This window comes from Chiloscyllium punctatum, chromosome 49, assembly GCF_047496795.1.
Source record: "Chiloscyllium punctatum isolate Juve2018m chromosome 49, sChiPun1.3, whole genome shotgun sequence".
NCBI lineage: Eukaryota > Metazoa > Chordata > Chondrichthyes > Orectolobiformes > Hemiscylliidae > Chiloscyllium > Chiloscyllium punctatum.
Genome location: NC_092787.1, coordinates 14,735,347 through 14,749,605, shown reverse-complemented (window position 1 = coordinate 14,749,605; position 14,259 = coordinate 14,735,347). Strand labels below are relative to the sequence as shown.

At 37.2% G+C, this 14,259-nt stretch overlaps 1 protein-coding gene across 5 annotated transcripts in view; it reads left to right on the top strand.

The window, feature by feature from the left end:
- Positions 1 to 14,259, top strand: part of LOC140469406 (disabled homolog 2-interacting protein-like) — a 705,419-nt gene that overhangs the window by 328,617 nt on the left and 362,543 nt on the right. The window lies entirely within an intron of this gene.

Genomic DNA, 14,259 nt, shown 5'->3' with positions numbered 1-14,259 from the left:
TTGCTCCTATATGCTATGCCATGGTGAGTGAAGGCAAAAGCATCCCCTATTCCTTCTTTACCACTCTGTCTGCTTGTGCTGGCACTTTCAGCAATCAATTGATTTGTGCACCAGGGCCGCTCAGTTTTCCCTCTGAACCTACCATCTATTATGTATATCCTTCCCTTATTAGATGTCCTAAAATGCATCACCTCATACTTATCAGGCCTAATTCCATCTGCCATTGGTCTGCCCAATTTGACAGCTGATCAATGTCAGACACTAGGCTGAGACCATCCTCTTCACTATCAACAACCATCAATTTTTGTGCTATCTGTAAACTTAATTATTATGCTTTCTACATTCATATCCAATTTATTAATAAACATAACAAACATCAATCTCTGTGAGACACCACTGGTCACAGACTTCCAGTTATAAAAACAACCTACCCCATGCCTCCTTACGCCTTGCCTTGGAACCAGTGGGATCTTACCTTTGTATCAGCCTTCCACGTAGGACCTTGAGAAAGACCTTTCTAAAGTCCATGTAAAAAAAAAATAAACACTTAAATCTTTTTAATTAACAATCTTTCAAAGATACTTTCAGGCATAAGTTTCAAGTGAGGACCTTAGGATCATCAAATTTTTGTTTGCCATGTTTATTTTGTAATCTCCAAAGCATTGCATTTGGTATATTAGGTTATATTATAGCAAAGTGGAAAGTGTTTTGATTGCAAGTGGAAATGAACCTTTCCCTGCATTAAGAATTTGTCTGCGTGTCATTGTCATGGGTATGTTTGCCGAGCTGGGAAGTTTGTTCGCAGATGTTTCATTCTCTGTCTGGGTTACATCTTCAGTGCTTTGGAGCCTCCTGTGAAGCGTTGCTGTACTGTCTCTTCTGGAAGTTATTTGGTACTGTTTCTGCTGCTTCCAGTTGTCGGTTCCTGTTGTTCGTTGTAGTGGCCGGTATATTGGGTTTAGATCAATGTGCTTGTTGATAGAGTCCGTGGATGAGTGACATGCTTCTAGGAATTTTCTGGCTGTCCTCTGTTTAGCTTGTCCTATGATCATTTGTTGTCCTAGTCATGCGTAAAAAATGTCTTGGAACTGACAGCTAGACTTCTCCGACCATTCGGATTCATGACAGTCCATAAACCAACAGCCACGTTTAGACAACAACTCACCAGGACAAAAGACCCTATACCCATCATGTGCAAGACTGATGTAATTTACAGGATTCCATGCAAAGACTGCATGAAACATTATGTAGGCCAAACAGGCAGACAACTAGCAATCTGCATCCATGAACACCAACTAGCCACTAAACGCCATGACCAGCTGTCCCTAGTAGCCGTGCACACAGATAACAGGGACCACATATTCGACTGGGACAACACAACGATCATAGGACAAGCTAATCTGAAGATAGCCAGAGAAGCATGGTGCTCATCCACGGACTCTACCAGCAAGCACATTGACCGAGACCCAATATACCAGCCACTACAATGAACAACTGGAAGCAGCAGAAACAAAAATTCCAGAAGACACAGTATAGCAGCACTTCACAGGAGGCTCCAAAGCACTGAAGATGTCACCTAGACAGGGGATGAAATGTCTGCAAATCAACACCCCAACTCAGCGAACATACCCACAACCATGACAAACGGCACCTGAGCTACAAATCTTTACACAAACGTTGAACTTGTCTGCATGTCTGTAGATACAGGTGTAGATCTTCTATAGATATTCTTTTCACCCTTGGGCTTTACACCTGCTATGGAATGTATTTTGTAGATATAAGTCAATTATAATCACAGTGAAATGAACATCCTGTATGGGAATAATTGAATATCATTCCAAATTTTGTAAGATGAAGGTTCAAATATTTTCATAATTGTTTTAATAAATTTAATGAATGAAATATATTCTTTGGGGTAGAAAAGGTATCCTATAGTGTTGCATCTTGTAATTCAAATAACTAAAGGAGCAGGTGTGGAAAATGAGAAGCACTTTTCATAATCTTCCAATTGTAGTAATCAGAAGTTAAGATGGATTTTGTACCTTGCCAGATCATGAAGTTTGTTGTTGTTCGATAAATATGGTCAAACCAATTGATTTATTTGTTGTTTGATTACTGAACTTTGCAAGTTGGAAAGTTTTTATAAATTTTAAGCTGCAGGTCAAATAGAGTTAGCATTATATTTCTGCTCTACAAAAAATTGATCATATCCACTTTGTGCTATGGTAATTTCTTGATGACAATATTCTTGCATTGAAGGGAGATAATGTAAGATAAATATTTTTGTTGCTGTTTACAAAGAAATACTATTTGCACTGCACTGTATTGATTTAATGACACCATTTTGGAGTCTTTGGAAGTGTGTCAGTAATTTCAAGTGTCTTCAGTAAAGAGAAATATTTAAGAAGCACTTGGAAAGCAGCCCAAGTAAAACATTCACAACAAATATCTATAGCATATTCCCAGTGCTAATTAATGCATGAGCCAGCCCTTTACAACAATAAAATCCAACCATGACCTTGCCTTTAAGCTGTGATTTATGATCACAAGCACTATGATTTTAAGATCACAAGTGGGAGGACCACCAACATGTGGTATATGTTTTATTATATTACCATGTAAACTTCCTAAAGCAGACAAGTAGTAAAGTGCCAAGTATAAATTTTGGTTTGTCTTATGTTAACTAAAGGAAACCTTGAACCACTAAAGTTATCTTCAACTTCCTTAAATGAGACAGATAGGGGAAATAAGCCAGAACTCCTGCTTCTGATTATTATCTAGTAACTTCAGCTGAAAGTGCACTTTTGAAAGCATGACTGTGCTCAGCAATGACTCACATCTATCTGACAATCAGTCAATGTTCTCACTAACTAACTGAACGCTTCTGTAAAACATTTCTAGGATTTGTGCCACTGGTGTGTAGGAATAAACCACTTCATAAGGCATAATTAAGGAAAACTAGTAGTGTTGTGGTTTGTTGCAAAGGGAATTGAATGCAAGTGTAGGGGGGTTATACAAGATATTGGTGAGACCACACCTGGGGTACAGTCCTGGTCACCATACATTCGTAAGGATGTTAATATATTGAAAGCAGTTTAGAGAAGTTAACTAAATTAACACCTGGAATGAGAGGATTGCTTAAAGAGGAAAGGCTAGGCCTGTGTCCTCCAGGCTTCAGTGGTAACTTAATTGATACATAAAATATCCTGAGGGGACTTGACTAAGTAGATATGAAAAGGACATTTCCTCTTGTGGGAAAGTCTAAAACTAGGGGTCATAGTTTAAAAATAAGGGATTGCACATTTAAAACAAAGATGAGAATCATTTTTTCTCTCAAAAGGTTGAGTGCTTTTGGAATTCCTTTCCTCAAAAGACAGTGGATGCAGAATCTTTAAGTATTTTAAGGCATAGACAGATTCTTAATTACCAAAAGGATGAAAGATTATTGTGGATATACAGTAATATAGAGTTGAGGTGAAAATCAGATCAGTGATGAGCTCATTGGATGGCAGAACAGATTCAAATGGCTGATTGACCTGCTGTTGTTACTTGTTCATAACTAAGAGCGCCTCCTTCCCACTGATACTTTCCTGAGGTTTGATGGCATCTCTTCAGCTACTCCAAATTTGCAGTGTCCATTGCTTGTATGAGCCAGTACAAACTGAAAAGACACACTTTATCATAGGTGACATAATGGAACAGAGAGGTTTCAAAGGAGATCAAAATATTAATAATTTAAGGGAAAATTATCGTTAAGTAGAAACCAACCACAGCTAATGGAACTGCCATAAATATTTGAATATTTGGAGGTCTTAAACTTATAATGTTAATTAGTAAACAATTTACTGTTGGCTTACCTGGAAATAACAATTATTGTGCTGTAACAGAATGACTGGGAATATCATTTAAATTCTTTGGTGCTATTGTAACTCAAACTTTGAAATTGTGACTTTTTAAATAAGCTTTACTTTGAGGAAAAATAATTTTATTACATTTATGGTTTAACATAGCGATTCTAATAAAAATTAAATGGAAACCTGTAAAAACTTGATCAGTACAACAAACAACTGTTAAGGATTAATTTGATTATGGCAGTCTTTTGTGAGGGATTGGATCATATAATTATCGAAGAAAAACAAAACTTTATGGCATGAGGAAATTATTTGAACCATCATGTCTGTACTGACAGAAAAGAGCTACCATAATCTTACTTGCCAGCTCTTGTTCCCTATGCCTGATGGTTATGGCCCTTAAAGTGTATATCCATGAGTTTTATTTTTCTGTCTATGTCACTGTGTATTCCAGATCCCACTATCCTCTCGGTGAAAAACATTTTTCCTCAACTTCACAATAATCCTTTACTTTTAAATCTATGTCCCCTATTTTAAGGTGTTTCTTTTCTGGTGCCCTCATATTTATATGTCAAATACATCATCCCTCCATTTCATCTGTTTCAAATTGAAAACAAAATCTCTCCAATCTTCCCTCATATCTAAAAGTTTCTATTCCTGGTAGCATCCTCATAACGCCTTTCTATACTCTCTTGTATCATCACTTTACTCCTTTTAAATAGTATACAAGAGTGCATACAGTACTGTAGTTTAACAGTCTAATTAATGTTCTCTACAGATCTACAATAACCATCCTGCTGTTGTAATCTCTGCTTTAGCCAGTAAAATAAATTATCCTGTATGCCTTTGTGATCATGTTATCTACCTATGTGCTACTGTAGATCTTCAGTCCAAAGTCCTTTAGTTTCTCTGCACTTCTCTGAATCTAATCATTTATTTTCTTGCCTCATTTATCCTGTCCAAATGCATTATTGTACAGTTCTTCAAATTGAATTCCATTTGCTACTTTTCTGCCCATCTGACCAGTCTACTAACATGTTCCAAGAGTTTACAACTTTCTTTAATATGAAAAATATTCTTGGGAGCTGTTTGAAAGTGCTATTAAAACATTCAGAAGAATGGCATGACTAGGAGGATCTTTTTTGTCTTAATGAACACCCCATGATCATGTAACGGTCTGTTGTAGGATCTAACTTCACTGCACCCTGTTTGAAACACTCAGATTGCTTGGGCATCATTGCGTCACTCTCTTCCCCCCCACCATATATCTTATACACACTGGACTTCAATAGGTAACCTTCCATAAATTCTGACTACTTCACATCATTGATGTGCTATATATTCTCTTCCTGCCTGGCTTATCATTAAGTTCTTTCTAGAATGTCTGCTGTTATATGGGGAAAAGCACAATAAATGCATGAATATGACCAAAAGGATTACTCCATCACTTCACACACCCTCTTAGGTTCTACGGATGATCAAATTAGACCTACAAAAAAAATTCTAACATGAGAGCGTGCTTACTTAAAAATTAACTTGTTGCCATGCTTTTCTAGAAGTTGCTGGAGATGCCAAGTAAGTGCACTTGTGGGCAACTTACAGTAGAGTGATGGAGTTAGTGATTAAGAGAATATAGGGGATGAAGAGAAATGGATGTTCTGTTGCTTTTGGTTTTCCTAAACGTTTTCAGCATCGGGAATTGATTGCTGTTCTGCTACTGGAGAAGCAGCTGGTTATTTGGTAAGTATCTGGTCACAAAATGTATTCTATTCATAAAGATTCAAAATAGTATGGCAACTGTTCGTAAACTCAATAAAATATATTGAACGTAAAATTGATTTTAAAAATTAAATAGTTCAGTTCAGATACAACTTATAGATTTGATTATTGAGATTCAGCTTTTCTGGATTTAAATCTTTATAAATTGATAGTTGCACAAAGGTGCAACAGGTAATCAGGCATACTAGTGGAATGTTGGTTCTTACTTTGAGGGGGTTGGAGTATAAGAGAAAGGAAGTCTTATTACAACTGTCCAAGGTGCTGGTGAGATCACATCTCGAGGACTGTGAGCAGGTGTATTCTCCTTATTTAGGGATATATATCATTTCGTTGGAGTCAAGTCAGGGAATGTTCTCTGGGATGGTCCCTAGTATGATGGATTGTCTTGTGAGCAGATGCTAAACTTGTTGGGACTCTACTCACTGAGGTTTTGAAGGATGAGAAGTAATGTCATTGAAACATATAGGATTTTAAAGGGCTGTGAAAGGACAAATGCTGGGAGGATTTTTCTCCTCATGGAAGTGTTTCAGGCCAGAGGGCATAGTCTAAAAATATGGGGCAGCTAATTAAGATTGAGATGAAGAGAAATTTCCTCTGTTAGAAGGTTGTAAGTTTTTGGAGCTGCTTGCCACAGAGAGCTAAGGGGGCAAAGTCCATGTGTACATTGAAGGCTGAGATAGACTCTTGATGAAAAGTTATGGGGCAAATGCAGGCACGTGGACATAAAGAATGTTGAGTCAGCCATGATCCTATTGAATGGCAGAACAGGCTCGAAGAGCCAAATCATCTACACCTGTTCCTATTTCTTGTGGTCTTATTCTGATGCAGTTTGGAAACAGGTTGGAAATATTGTTTTACTGTGTGTTTAAAGAATTGTACAAATTATGTTCTGTTTCTGAACAGTTTGTTTTTCTGTTTATGTCTTGAGTAGTAAACATCTTTTTTTATTTGAATTTCTGCAGCCTTACATGACTAAATGCTGGCAAATAGGACTATGTTAACTTAAGATATCTTGTCGGCAAGGATGAGTTGGACCAAAGGGTCTGTTTCTGTGCTGTACATCTCTATGACTCCTGACAAAAGTATTTCCTTACAAAATATTAAGAATGACAGATGATTTGTCAAAGCAATCAGCAGGATGATAAAAGGTACTTTCAGGAAAGGAATGTGGGTTTTTCGGGTACAGTTAAATTAACGGTAATCTTATTGAATAGTGGGGCAGGTTTGAGGGGCTTAGTGACCTGCTGTTGCCCCTTCCTTGATAACCTTCAGTAGACTTAAAGCCTATGCCAAAGACAGACGAGCTGTGCCCCCAGTCGTTTGGCTGAACTTTTGTAATATTCCAGGCATGTGCATCTTGCTATATAAGTTGAATTATACCTTCAATTGTAATTTTGGTCATATTTCCCTTTCTTCATTTCATGGAACACTTATAGTAAATTTGGTACCTTTTATTCAGTATTTTACAGCACAGAAAGAATACATTCAACATCGCTTCATGGAGGTCTTGCTCCACATTAATTCCTCTTGCTTTGGTAACATATCACTCTATTCCTTTTCTCTGTCATATGATGATTTATTCTTTTTAGGAAATCCCTTCGTATTGTTAGGTAGCCATCTGAAAGCACTGCAAGTGCTCCAGTTCAATTGACCTTTGAGGTGGCTGATAAGACCATTGTGCAACATACAGGGCAGATGACAATTGAAAGGATGAATAAATTGATTGTTTGGAGGTTTGTACACTCCCTTCAACACCTTGTCTTTGGTGAAACATGGTACTTACCAAATCTGCCAATGTGTTGATGACTTATAGATGCACCTTTTCTATTTTGGTTGGTCACAACTCAGGTATGTTTGATTTCTTCATGTATGCTTTGAAGATATCCTTAATTTGAGTTGTGCCCCAAGAGAATCCCTTTGTAATCCAATTCCAAGTAAACAATTGCTTCAGGAGTCCATGGGAGGCATGTGAACCATGTGTTTTATCAAGTAAAGGTGGTTTTAAGTGATTACTGCTTCGAAATTGGGCAAGTTGGCTTCATCGAGGATGTTGTTGTTTTGGACTACCTTTTATGGTAAAGAATTTGCAGCATCTTGTGAAGGCACCACTGCTGGTGGTACTTCAGTGTTTTTTGGTGCTTGGTGTGAGTTTGACCAAGAATCCAAAGGAAATAATAGGATGGCTGCCTGGTAAACTGTAATCTTAAACTCAGGGTTAAGATGTCAATCTCAAATACTGATTCTGTCAGTCAGACAAAGGTTGAACTGGCATGTTGGAGGTAATACTGAAGTTCATCAGCCATATCTGCCTTTGTCAAGAGAAGGCTCCCAAGGTACAGAAAATTATTTTAATTTTTCCAGGATTTAGCTGTTGTTGATTAAAAAGGGAATGTTTTGTGCTGTGGAAACTTGAGCAGAACCCTAGTTTTCCAGGAGATCAGGATAAGACTTGTTTCTTTTCATATGCTTTGGAGAAGCAGCTGTCAGTGACCTGGAGCTTTGTTTGGATCATTGTCCAAATCCACTTTCGATACTGTTCAAATGACTTTCTGATCTGTTTAAAAAAATTAGCTTCAGAGTGCACACCTACATCCATCTGCCTTTGTTTTGAAATCCAATTTCCAAAACATATGTTGTACATTTTTCATCACAGTATGCTGAAACTCTATGATTGAGGTTGGAGTGATTCTGCTTTTGGATTGAAGGTGGTGTAAGTTGAACAGTTTCTAATCTGTTCTGTAGATTGTCTTTATGCCTGTGGGTGTCTGGCCTCTCCTTCAATTCACCTATTCTGTTTACCTCAACCTTACCATGTTGCAGCAAGTTCCATTTCTCAGCACAGTCTGAAATAGTTTTCTATAATTCCTTATTTAGGAATGGTTATCTTATATTTTGTTTTGCAATGTGGAAGGAACAGATATTCACTCATCAATGTATCAAAATACAGAATATCGCAGATGTTGGTAAAATGGGGGAAAAAAAGTGCTGAAAGTCTTAGGTAATATCTGTAGAAATGCTTTGGTTTGCTGCATGTCTGAATGCTTTCTTTCCAGTTGTGAAATTGAGAACCAGGTGTTTCTTAAGTATATCCTTTCTGTTGTAATGTCACTCAGTTGAAATTCCACCAGAAGAGTGTTGCTGGAATCCGCCAATTTATTTCATTAGTAGAGCATTGCTGGCTACTTTTCTTAAAATTATGTATAGCTCCTGGTCTCGCATGTGGAAGTGGTTAACAGGACCTCCCAAGTGAGCAAACTGACTGTTGTACATTTCAGAGAAAGAGTATTATATCTGACTTGGGAAGTAATGAAGAATATGGCATCTTTGATGTCAGTGTGACTGAATCACTTGACTGAATCAGATGGTTGGGGTCCCAGTCCAGAATACTGAACACAAAACTCCTATTGGCAGTACCATTTTTTTCAGCTGAAATGATGTGTGCCCTATCAAGTGGAAATAAAAGGTCATTTCTCCAAGAAGAGCAGGGGATTTCTTCCTTTTTGTTCTGGTCAATATTTATCTCGTAACCAACATTTCAAAATAGATTATCCAGTCTTTGCTACTTATGCAAACTTGTTGTTTGCAATTGACTGTCATGTTTACAATAGTGACTTTATTTTAAAAGTTAGGCAAATTGTACTGAGGCTAAGAAAAGTTCTACATAAATCATTCTTTTATTGAACTAATATTGCAGAGGAAATAATAAGATTTTAATGATTTCTTTGTCTTACTTCTCCAAAACTGCTGATTGAAGACAAGAAGCTTAACCAAGTGCAAATTTTGATGGTGATGAATGAATTGTTGTCACATAGGAGTTTGATTCAATAGAGAAGTACCCCCCTGCTCTCTAGATTTATGAAGAAACTCTGGAAGACCAACTTGTAATGCAACCCTAGAACTTTGAACTATTGCTAAACAAAGCTAGCCTTGAGTGAATGCTTATTGTAACTTTATTACATGTGAGTAATATGGTCCCCTCATTGATGGAAATAAAAATCATATGTCACAGACCTCTGCAAAAATCTTGACACAGACAATCAGATAGGGACAAATTATACATTCATTATCACATAGCTAAAATCAAAACGACATTATATTTTGCTACAAAACTGGCAAGGGTGTAATTAATATCATTGTGAAACACAAGGGAACATAGAGGTCTGAACACGTTTGAAAAGCTATTTCAAATTATCTTTGTGACTCATTTATGCTATTCCAAGAAGTGCACTCATGTTTCTTGATGTAATACTTTGAGTGTAGCATAAAGAAAACTGATGTATTTGGCTGCTGAACAGCCTGTCTAATACAGTTCTTAAATTTTTGGTTTTCTAGGTGCTAGAAACTTGATTTCATTTTTCTATATTGCATATAAGTGCCAAATGTTTTGAAAATGCACAACACCTTTTCAGGTGGAAAATGGGTGACTGGTAAATGTTGAAAAGTTGAAGTGCAATTGTCATTTTATCATTCATTAGGAAGACCTGAGTGTCTGAAATATCACTTTGTTTGGATCATAAATTTACTCATCAGGAACAACCTGAGGAAAGTTTTGCTCTTTGTGACAGTAGCTCAGGTTCTTCTACCAGTAACAAAAATGTCATACCACAGTGTGTATGTACTGCATAGAGAACTATGGATGAAATTTCAGTCACATGCTAACAAATATCATGCCCAGACACACTTGCTCTAGTTTTTAAAAACTGAATGTACATAACCCGCAAAAATTTTAATAACATTATATTTCTTGATTTCACAGCGCATATGCCTCTTGAGCATCTATTGATATTTGATCAGTTGAGACATATGATATCTATTGGCTATAGCAAGAAATGTAGAAAATCACATGCAGAATTTGAAGGTGCTGTTAACCTTTCAGTAAATTTGTTTTTATTCATTATTAAGCATTTCTAAAAAGGACTTTGCAGCTTTTGATGTAGAATGGGACTTTCTGTTTTAGACATGAATGCAATCTGGGATGACTGTGACCTTGTGTAAATATGTTACTGACATAAATAAAAGATAATTGCTTCTGAGAACAGTTGCTTTAGTTTGTGTCATGTTCATTCCTACTTCTCATAATCGAGATGAAATTACACTGGTTTCACCCTGCTTTCCACGATCTTGCTTGCACTTACACACTAAAATGATGAGGATGATGTTCAGATAAGGAGAGATGCTTTGTAATGGTGTGTAAATTGTGGAAGTGCCTCATGTCATGTACATTCTGTTATTTGTGCCATTATATTTTTTAGCCATTCATGAGTCCTGAATGAGCCGGCATTTGTTGCCTATCCCTTCTTGCTTTGGAAAGTTGCCCCATGGGCATCCAAACCTGTTGTAAATGGCAAAAGCTTTTCAAAGTTTTAAATGGTGAACCTGACTTTTGTGAATACTGTAATTCTCTGGGAAGCCAGGCAGGAGATTGCAGAGCCTTTGGTTTTGATCTTTATATCGTCATTGTCTATAGGAATAGTGGCAGAAGACTGGAGGATAACAAATGTTGTCCCCTTGTTTAAGAAAGGGAATAGAGACAACCCTGGTAATTATAGACCAGTGAACCTTCCTTTGGTTGTGGGTAAAGTGTTGGAAAAGGTTATGAGAGATAGGATTTATAATCATCAAGCGAGGAATAAGTTGATTAAGGTTGGTCAACACAGTTTTGTGAAGGGTAGGTCGTGCCTCACAAACCTTATTGAGTTATTTGAGATGGTGAACAAACAGGTGAATGAGGATAAAGTGGTTCATGTGGTGTATATGAAGTTCAGTAAAGTGTTTGATAAGGGTCCACATGGTAGGCTATTGCACAAAATATGGGAGGTGTGGGATTGAGAGCATTTTAGTGGTTTGGATCAGAAATTGCCGAGCTAAAAGAAGACAAAGGGTGGTGATTGATGGGAAATGTTCATCCTGGAGTTTAGTTACTAGTGGTGTACCGCAAAGATCTTGTTTTGGGGCCACTGCTGTTTGTCATTTTTATAAACAACCTGGATGAGAGCATGGAAGGATGGGTTAGTAAATTTACGAATGACACTAAAGTGGGTGGAGTTGTGAATAGTACTGAAGGATGTTGCACGTTACAATGGGACATAGATATGCTGCAGAGCTGGGTTGAGAGGTGGCAAATGGAGTTTCATGCGGAAAAGTGTGAGTTGGTTCGCTTTGGAAGGAGCAACAGGAATAAAGAATACTGGGCTAGTGGTAAGATTCTTGGTAGTGTAGATCAGCAGAGAGATCTTGGTGCCAATGTACATAGATCCATGAAAGTTGCCACCCAGGTTGATAGGGTAGTTAAGAAGGTGTGTTAGCTTTTATTGGTAGAGAGATAGTGTTTCGGAGCCACGAGGTCATGCTGTAGCTATACAAGAACTCCGGTGCAGCTGCACTTGGAGTATTGCATACAGTTCTGGTCATTGCATTATAGGAATGATGTGGAAGCTTTGTAAAGAGTTCAGAGGGGATTTACTAGGATGTTGCCTGGTATGGAGGGCAGGTCTTTTGAGGGAAGACTGAGGGACTTGAGGCTGTTTTTGTTCGAGAGAAGGTTGAGAGATAACTTGAGACGTATAAGATAATGAGAGGGCTGGATTGGGTGGACAATGAGAGCCTTTCTCCTCAAATGGTGATGGCTAGCATGAGGGGACATAGCTTTAAATTGAGGGGTGATAGATAGAGGACAGATGTCAGAAGTCGTTACTTTACTCAGAGTTTTAGGGGTGTGGAACACTGCCTGCAACAGTAGCAGACTTGTCAACTTTAAGGGCATTTAAACAGTCATTGGATAGACATATGGATGAAAATAGAGTAGTGTAGGACAGATGGGCTTCAGATTGGTTCCACAGGTATGCACAACATCGAGGGCTGAAGAGCATTACAGCGCAGTACAGACCCTATGTTCTATTGCCAAATGATTGACAGCATGCAGATTGACACCTTTTCCAAATAAAGATCCGTCCATGTTTCTAAAATTATAACAGACTGTATAGAGAACCTCTGGCAAACTACAGTGTATCCAATCTCTAACAAGCATGATTTTGGCACCTCACCCTCTTGGACGATTTAATTGAAAGTGCTGAAAAATTATTCTTCCCCAAGGATGTTAGCCAGGATCAGAAATATATTTTAGTGATGTTTAAGGTGTACAGAAAACATGACCACTATTCTAGCATTCAGTGTGGCATAGATCTGGGTAATCTCAATGCAATTCATTTGTACAATGTATTCGACTAACCATAATTCAGCATTAATTGTCAGCAATACTCAGGCCAATGGGATGGCTGTAGTGGAGAATGGAAAAGGTTTTGCAGATGCAATAAGTTGTGCTGTGGTGATTTTAGAGCAAAAAGACACTGTTGGGTAGACTTGGAGGAGCTTTTTGCTTTGCATTAGACTGTGCCTTGTGATGAAGCGTTTTGATGCTAACTTTATATTCCTGAAATGCATGATGTTCCTAATTCTCTGCATTATCATTCCTTATCTTGGTAATATGAACTACTTTGTAAAAACTGTTATGTTGTGTAAGTACTTCAAAATATCTATGCAAATTGGATGGATTTATGCAGTAATTGATCAATCTCTTAAAGATCATCTGCACCTTGTCAGAAAATTGGAGGCAGGCAACTAGTGTAGATAGAAAATGCTAATTGAATTAAGAACATGTGCTGCTGATTGTGTTCTAATTACATCATTGTAGGCTTCTTCAGTTTAAAAATAATTTTCAAGTAATGTTATTTGCAGGTGACTAATAAACTGATAGCCATAGGAAAACAATTTGAGCTTCAAAGGAATTTCATATCCTGGAGGCAGCTGCCTACAGTGTCTATTAGATTTGTACAATACACAGGAGAGTGAAAGGACTCTGAGGAAATATAAAATTTTGGCCTTTACCTTTTTTGAATTCCTTGCTGTTTATACAATATCATTTCTGCTGTGGTTAATCTGCTTTTAAAATTACACTATTTTACTGACCTGAGCAAAACATAATTCCCTCAAACATTCCCAAAGTGAAATTTTGTGAAAAGTATAATTGTATAGTTGCTGTCTTTGAGGACTCACACTTCCTGAAAATCCTATTTCCATGGGCAACTGGTCAGCTTTTCAGCGAAATATACCTTCATGTCTTTATTGGCATTTTACTTGAATGTTTCCAGAAAAAGAATAGAGTTTTCCAGTCATTTGCAGATTTTGAAATGCTTAATTTTCAGTTGTAAATTGTCATTGTTCATGCCTCATAAGTTTGTATTAATGTTTGCTTGTAAAAAGTAAAAGAAAAATCAATTTTAGTAAAAGTTATTTCAAATTATTGATACCACTAGATATGGTTGAACCTGCTCTTTCTCATAAATGCTTATTTTTGCTCCCTAATAAAGTAAAACTTACTTGCTTATCCAGTGATGAGGTTTGTGTAACCCACTGAGATTAAACTAACACAATAAGTATTGAGCATACAAGTTAAAGTAGGTAGCTGAAGTAAGATACTTTCTTCTTTTATATAAGTTTGCAGGGTTTACCTGTTTCAATGCAAGTGTTGCATACAGACAAAGCAAATAAACTTGTATTGAATGCTGAACTTCCTGATTTGCTTATAAAACTTCATGACTCAATATGAATTTCAGTGCCAACCGTTGAGTAC